Source organism: Schistocerca americana, chromosome 10 (genome assembly GCF_021461395.2).
Source record: "Schistocerca americana isolate TAMUIC-IGC-003095 chromosome 10, iqSchAmer2.1, whole genome shotgun sequence".
Lineage (NCBI taxonomy): Eukaryota > Metazoa > Arthropoda > Insecta > Orthoptera > Acrididae > Schistocerca > Schistocerca americana.
This window is the reverse complement of record NC_060128.1, coordinates 186318719-186326621: the sequence shown is the minus strand read 5'-3', so window position 1 is coordinate 186326621 and position 7903 is coordinate 186318719.

The following is a 7903-nucleotide window of genomic DNA, read 5'->3' as shown; positions in this document are numbered from 1 at the left end:
ATTTTTCAATATAGCTTCATTTTTATTAGATGTACCTGATAAATTACAAGGTTTCCTTTATCTGTATGAAAAAAATTGCAGAAAAAAATTGCAGAGGATACATCACCCTGCACCAATTATTAGGGTTTCTTCCTGTTCTATTTATGAATGGAATGTAGGAAGAATGATTGTTTGAGTGCATCTGTGCATGCTGTAATTATTCTATTCTTATCAGTACAGAACAGCTCTGGCTACGGGCCCAAGCTGGTGGGTCCCAAATACTGTGCTGTGGAACATTGGTATTCTGCAGGAAGTGAATGTATGCTGTACAAAAAACTGTTAATAATGTGGCAGTTTTTTCCTACATTTTGACAGTGCCAATTATTTTTTAAAACTTTGTTGTGATATCTGTGTTATTAGTTATGATTTAAAATTGAAGTGATTAATGAATAAAACATGTTCTTCTCATTTTCTACAGTTGTATTAACCTTCAAAATAAACAAGGTCTTCCATCAAAATGTTTCACTGAAGAAAAAGTTTGGGAACCCCTTGTGTAGATGACCAGGCAGGAGAACAAGGAGGGGAGAGAAACAGCAGGATTCACTGGGATACAGGGAGAGGAGGAGGGGAAGGGTGAGATGTAATGTGTCATTCATAGAATGAGATGTTCCACATCCTTAATGTCCATTGGTTGATGAAAGAAGTTAGCAGGTTAAGGTAGTTAGTAAATAGGAAGCGCCCAATTTCAGCAGGTTTTTTGACAGTTTGTGCAGATCAGAATTGTACCAGTCCTGCGCTATCACCAATGTGGGTCGTAGACAGGTGCTTCTACCTGATGGGTGAAGTGGTTTTCTCCCTGGAGCTGCCAGGGAATAGCACGGAGTGCCCGTGACTTCAGTGATGGCAAAGGAATCATCACGGCTTTGATGATGTGTTTTTATAGCACTATTGTTTTGAGTCTCATGTGAGACAGACACATGACAACACCTAGATGGAATGTAACGCATGTGTAGCTGAGTCATTTAGAGAAGCTAGAGTTGTACATTACAGGAAATACATTGACTTAAACTTCTTTGCGCATGTTATTCCACTGGAATGAGAAAAGTCTCTTTCAGCATCTTTGATGCAGCAGATCTAAGTCTGTGGAAGGTAAGCTGTGTCACGGTGCAAGGGTACTGAATAGCAGGACCCTTGCAGCATCAGCATTGTACAGCAACATGAGAAAAAAGTAAGGGAAGCACAAAAGTTGGCGGTTACAGAAGTTACAGATTGACTACTGCACTGTTTTGACAGCCTATTCCTAACACTTCCATTAGGGCCCAAGGAAACATTCAAGAGGCTGTGTGTGAACTGCTCCGTCAAGACAGCCTGCCCCAGCTGGCCCTTCACTAAGCCATGACGAGGGGCGAAATGGAGGAATGGAAACTGCTTGGTCACGTCGCTGTGACTGCAGTTTTATGAGCCTGGGGTGTGGAGGGAGGAAAGGCCGCCTGACACTACCCCCTAACACTGGAAGAATGAGGTGTAGAAGGTTCAGCATTGCGAAACGATATACTGAGGGGATGGGCATGGGTAGTGAGAGAGAGGTAGTGGTCAGACCTGGGCCGGCTACTGGCAGCTCAGAGTGAGATTGTGTTTCTACATTGGAGCAGTGGAAACAGTGCCTCATTACCACTGGTATCTGTCACTTGCACTACATCAGAGTCACATCATACTCAATCTGTTTGATATAATATTGAAAAAATACGCTGGATAAAATTATATTTCAAAATTTCTAGTGGAGCCAGCCTCCCCTACCCCTTTTCTGGTCCTTAAAAATGAGCCACCTCTGCGCTCAGGTATGTCACCTGGATAATTGTATTCCAGTCCTTGCCAATGTTAAAAACAATGGATTTTTTTTGTCTACAAGGTGGAACGAGAGGATTTCAGACATCTCATCTGCACTAGACTGAGGTTCCTATAGAGGCTCATTCAAAATAAATGAGCATGTCCGGCAAGAAATTTCATATGATGTACCTGCTACACCAAGATGAAGGAAAACTCATAACATTCTTGCAACAGAGGGTTTGTCAAAGCATTACAAAGAAACTGAGAGGACTTGGAGAAGAAATCTGCCACCTTCTAACATTTCAGATTTCCTCAACTCCTACGATAAACTTCTACTGATCAAAAGCACATGGAACACATGTGTCAATATATTCCAGCAGAAGAATGCAATTTCTGTAAGAAACTATCAATTGAATAGCATATTTCAATGTCAGCATAACAAAACCCATCAACCGAGGACTGAAAATCTGGTGCTGAGTATACATGCCTGGTGTAATTGCAAAAGAAATGGTGTTACATTCTTCAGTATCTTCTGCTGCTGCTATGCATCTTTTTACAGCAATAAACACTGTATAGTGTGTCCAGGAAAACTGATATAACATTTTAAAAATAACATACGCATATGTGTAATAACCGTACAGAAATAAGCAGAATTGCATTTTACCCTATATACTGTATACTCTCTTCCTCAGGACAGCACAAATAGGTAAGCATAAAGCAGTTTTCTTGCTCTTCTGTAAAATTTGCTTTTGTTTAGTTACAATGTTGTTTGGGTGAATGTTTGAAACTTTTTTTTTAATAACAAGTTTCTACGTTAACTGTTCACACTATTGTTATCAGCAGCCTGTAAACTATACATGAAAAAACATTTAGAAAATAGAGCTCATATAATAATTTGCAAATTTCACATATATGTGGGGTAGGAGCAATATTGTAGCAAGTGAAGTTAATCCAATCCAAGATTATGTGCTGCGTTGTTCTTGGCAAGAAAATCCCCAGTCTAGTTGCAAATTTTGTTTTGAAACATTGGATTGTATTTTTGTTAATAGTTGTTAGCATGACAATGAGTCAAATGCTTTTCAGAAGTCAAGAAACACTGCATCTATCTGATTGCATTTTTCTATTACTTTCAGGATGTTGTACAAGAGAAGCACAAGTTACATATAAGTTTTAGTAGATCATACTGGTAGTCATGGATGTGGTCATTCCATCTGATTTATTGAATTCTGATTCATATGAGTGATCAGATGAAACTAAACATCTGCAGTTTATCAACTACCTGGAAAGAACCCTGATGCAGATTCATAGGATATACATTTCCAGCTGCAAATGCTGAACATGCCATTAAATTCCATCATCAGCGAAATTAAATATGAAAAGCAATGTATTAACTTTCTCAAATAGCTAATGCTTGTGCAGAGTATTCATCCTGAAAACCTACATATTATCTGAATTGACAAGAAATTAATAGACACAATGTACATATTGAGACAAACAAATAATTACATGATATTAATATATAATAGAGGGAAACATTCCACGTGGGGAAAAATATATCTAAAAACAAAGATGATGTGACTTACCAAACGAAAGCGCTGGCAGGTCGATAGACACACAAACAAACACAAACATACAGACAAAATTCAAGCTTTCACAAGAAACTGTTGCCTCATTAGGAAAGAGGGAAGGAGAGGGAAAGATGAAAGGATGTGGGTTTTAAGGGAGAGGGTAAGGAGTCATTCCAATCCCGGGAGTGGAAAGACTTACCTTGGGGGAAAAAAGGACAGGTATACACTCGCACACACACACATATCCATCCACACATATATCCATCCACTGTGACTGTGACACTCATCCATTAACGGGCCAACCAGAGTGCCATCTGGTTTCCCCCTTCAAGCTAGACAAGTTTTGTTCTTTGTAGGTTTTTTTTTTTTTTTTTTTTTTTTTTTTTTTTTTTTTTTTTTTTTTTTTTTTTTTTTTTCGCTTATTTCGTGAGATATTTGGCCTGGTCATGATCAATGGACCACCCTGTATACACTGATGGATCCAACAGTCTACAAGAGGAGTATGCTGGATATGCTTTTCTAAGCCCTCAGGCCCTAATTGTAAAGCCTACAAACTGCCTAACAGTGCTTAAATTTTTATAGCAGTGACTGTGGCAATTTTGGAAGTAATTAAGTTTGTATCTTCAATGTCCTTCTTAAAAATACTAATTGTGTCTGACTCCCAGAGTATTCTTAAAACTGTTGAACACTAAAGATAGAATAAAACAACCAACCGTTATATTCTGGATTCTGGATGTGGTACATGTGTTGTACATGCTCTGGGTACAGTCCCACACTGGCATCTGCTAGAATGAGGAAGTTGATCTCCTAGTGAAGCAAGCTGCATCAACAGGAACTGTTCTTGATTTGAAATTACTGTATTCAGATTATTTCCATGAAGTCAAAAGTCACAGAAGACAGCATGGCAATAGACATGGAATGTGTCCCAACAAACAAAAGATGGATATTATTTGGCACTACCACCTCAAATTCTCACAAGACCACAGTTTAAGAGAATGTCTTTGGATTGATCTACAATTTCCATGATCATTCGACTCCACTTTAACTGTGCCTCATTCCCTGTAGGTTTGTATAAAACCAACATTTATGACTCCCCTGCAAGTGGGTGTGATTATGAGTCAGAAGGTGATGTAAACCACATCTGTTTTCTTGTAGCAAATTTGTCAACGAATGATCAGAATTTCTGATGACTGTTGAGCAGGGGTTACCTCCTCCTTCAATTGGCATCTTGGCTTTTGGTTTAAACACATTCACCTGTAAAAAGTGATTTGTCAATTTTCTTAAGAGTATAGGGAAAAATGTTTTTATCTTCTTCTTTTTCCAAATGAGCCTTCTTTGGGCTCTGATCTTTGCCCAGTACTGTCGCATCCTCTGCTTCCTTTCCTTTGGGGCTTTTCCTGAAATCCTCAGTCTTCCTTCAGAGTACATCTCACAGACTGTACATTCTGGAGATCAGTTATTCCCAGTTCTTTAATCTCATTTTCAGCTTCAACTTCTAAAGAATAATAAGGCAGCTGGAGAGGACTCTATTGTTGCTGAACTCTGGAAATGTGCTGGAAGAAGTGCCGTGAGCAAGCTCACCAAGATCATCCAGGACATCCATCAAACAGAGAAAATACCACCTGATTGGAATGGCTCTGATTCATCTGCTTCTCAAAAATTATCTTGCACCGGTAACATACAAGATTCTCTCCAAGGCGCTACTAACAGGGGCAGAAGATCAACTGTGTAGTCAACTGGGAGAATATCAGGGAGGCTTCAGAAAGACCCGATCCTGTGACGCACAGATCCTCAACCTTAAAACTGTAATGGCATACTCCAAGATGAGAAACTGCAAGGTGGTCATCACCTTTGTTGATTTCAGGAAGGCCTACGATTCCGTTGATAGAGAAACACTTAACAAAATACTCCAGAAACTAGAGTGGACAACAAAATATGCAGACTTATTCTAGAAACCTTGACCAACACCCATTCCAATTTAGAGGTTAGATCTCAGAAATCTTTGAGACAAAAACTGGAGTGAGCCAAGGGGATGGACTCTCCCCACTTCTCTTCAACTGTGTCTTCGGAAAGGTTGTGAGAGAATGGCGCAAGGAACTGATCAGTTTGGGTGTTAAGAGTGGTTTCTACCTGGACCGTAAGAACAGAGGACTGATTGTAGATTGCGTGGCTTTTGCAGATGACATGTAACTGATTGCTGATTCTCTTGAAATGGCAACAATGCAGGTAAACTGCTTCAGAAAACAGGCAGCCAAAGTGGGTCTTCAAGTGTCGCTGGAGAGAAAAGAGTTCTTCACCAACATCAAAGAAGCTGGCAGAGAGATGTTACTAGACTAGGGAAACACCAAAAGGACTGATAAATTTAAGTATCTTGACAAATGTATTGAACCCAACTTATCAGAAAAAATGTCATTATCCATGAGAGTCAACAAGTTGGAACCAGCCCATTGACTGACTATGATCACATATAACAAAAAACGCCTGTCACGCAACCTGAAACTTTAAGCACTACACATCAGTCATATGACCAGAAGCCCTGTATGCCATGGAATGTCATTTCATGAGCTGGAGAGATCTGATGGAGAAACTGGAAGTCAGAGAGAGGAGAATCCTCAGGATGACCCTAGGCCCGGTAGGAGAAGATGGGGAAGTCAGAAGATGACCTCGGAGCTCTATAAAATATTGAGAGGCTTTCTGATTGTGCAAGAAAAAGAAATAGCCATGTAGCAAGAATGCCTCCAAACAGATTGACCAATTGTCTGTTCACCTTCTGGCAAAACAAGAAGGTTTGCACCACTTGTCTGACAGAAACTGAAAAGGACTCATATTTTGATTTATCTGTATGACTTATTATCAAATTTCAAAAGTAGTGTGAATTAAGAACCTAATTTTTTGTAGTGTGCTTATTGTTCTATTTGTTTCACAATTACTGTGGAAAAAAATTCATTGCTTGAACTTTCAAGTATTGCTGAGGTCAAAAACATATTTATTCCACAGAAGTACGCAGGAACAATATTACACAAAGTTTAGAACTGAACTTAATTATAGTAGGAAAGGTCTGGCACATTGCAAATATCTTAGGAGTCAAGGAAAATAGTCACCAAAAGGCAGAAGCATTGAGTTGTTGACAGGCACACACAAATAGAAAGAAAAGTTGCTAATTTTAGAATAAATCCTTTCTTGAGCTAGAGTGTATTTGTATTTTAATTCAAAAAGGGTTTATTCTGGAAGCTAGCAAGTTTTCCTTCTTTTGTGTATGCCTGTTGACAACTCAGCATTTCTGGTTTTTGGTGAGGGTATCCTATACTCCTAAAGTATTTAGAACTGAACATCTTGGAATCATCTTTAGGGTCCTTCATATTCTTAAACTTATCTTCCTGCAGGTTGACTCCTTAATGGTATTTGTGGTCAATAATATGAGTTTATTTAGGATTACCTGTGAGCTTCACAGGGCTAGAAGTAAAAGTGATTTTATGCAAATTGAAGTTGGAGGGGGAGAAAAGAGAGGAAAGGGAATGCACATTATGATATCAACTGCACCAGGACTTTATGCGGAATCAGCGGCGATGAGCGAAAACTTGTGCCAGACTGAGAGTCAAACCCGGGATCTCTTACTTACCACGCAGTTGCATTAACCACTGCGTCATCCTGATACAGAGTTAATCGAAAATGCGCAGGCTGCTTTGGCGTGATGCCCAGCCAACTCACATTCCCACCTAGTGCCACCAATATGCAGGCCCTATCCGTGTCCTACCTGCTGGAGGTTGAACATAAATGTGCATCATTCACACTGGAGGTTGTGGATTCATTTCCCAACAAGGTGGATCAACTACATGAATGAATTCATACAATATAATATAAAACTAATTTGTCTGTAGACTAGGGTTCAGATCAGTTTTTTTTATTCTGGTGCTAATTCTGTGACAAGTTGCCAGTAGTTTTTGGAAAAAACCTTTTTCAGAGATTTTTTCTCTCTCTCTCTCTCTCTGTCACACACACACACACACACACACACACACACACACACACATGCATGGCTATATTGTAGCAGCACTCCATCTCAACTCAGGTGAGGGGTTGTAATTAGAGGCGTATATTTTCTGCTTTTAACTTGGCCATGCTTGCCTCTTAGTGAGGCAGCCAAGCTGCCACATGTTATCAGCAGAACAGACACGCTGCTTTACTCCCATTCAACGCAAGCTACGCCAAACCCAAGCATGCTAAAGGAAGTATGCCTACCCTTCTTCCTGCTGTGCTACACTGCGTAGGAGTTTATTCTGTAGGCTTTCCTGGTAGTGTTATGAGTAGGATTCTGAGGTTGATGAACATATCTGAGTATCACAAGACAAAGCTCAATGAAATATATATTCATTTTGTGTCATTGTAGCCCATAAAATGGTGATTTTTTTGGTACTTGTTTTCCTTTTCGGCATATTTCAGTCTTATTTATTTATTTTGGTATTTCTCTGCAACTTCACTCTTTAGACTATTACTGACTAATCTCAATGCAGGCAATCAGAAGATCATCT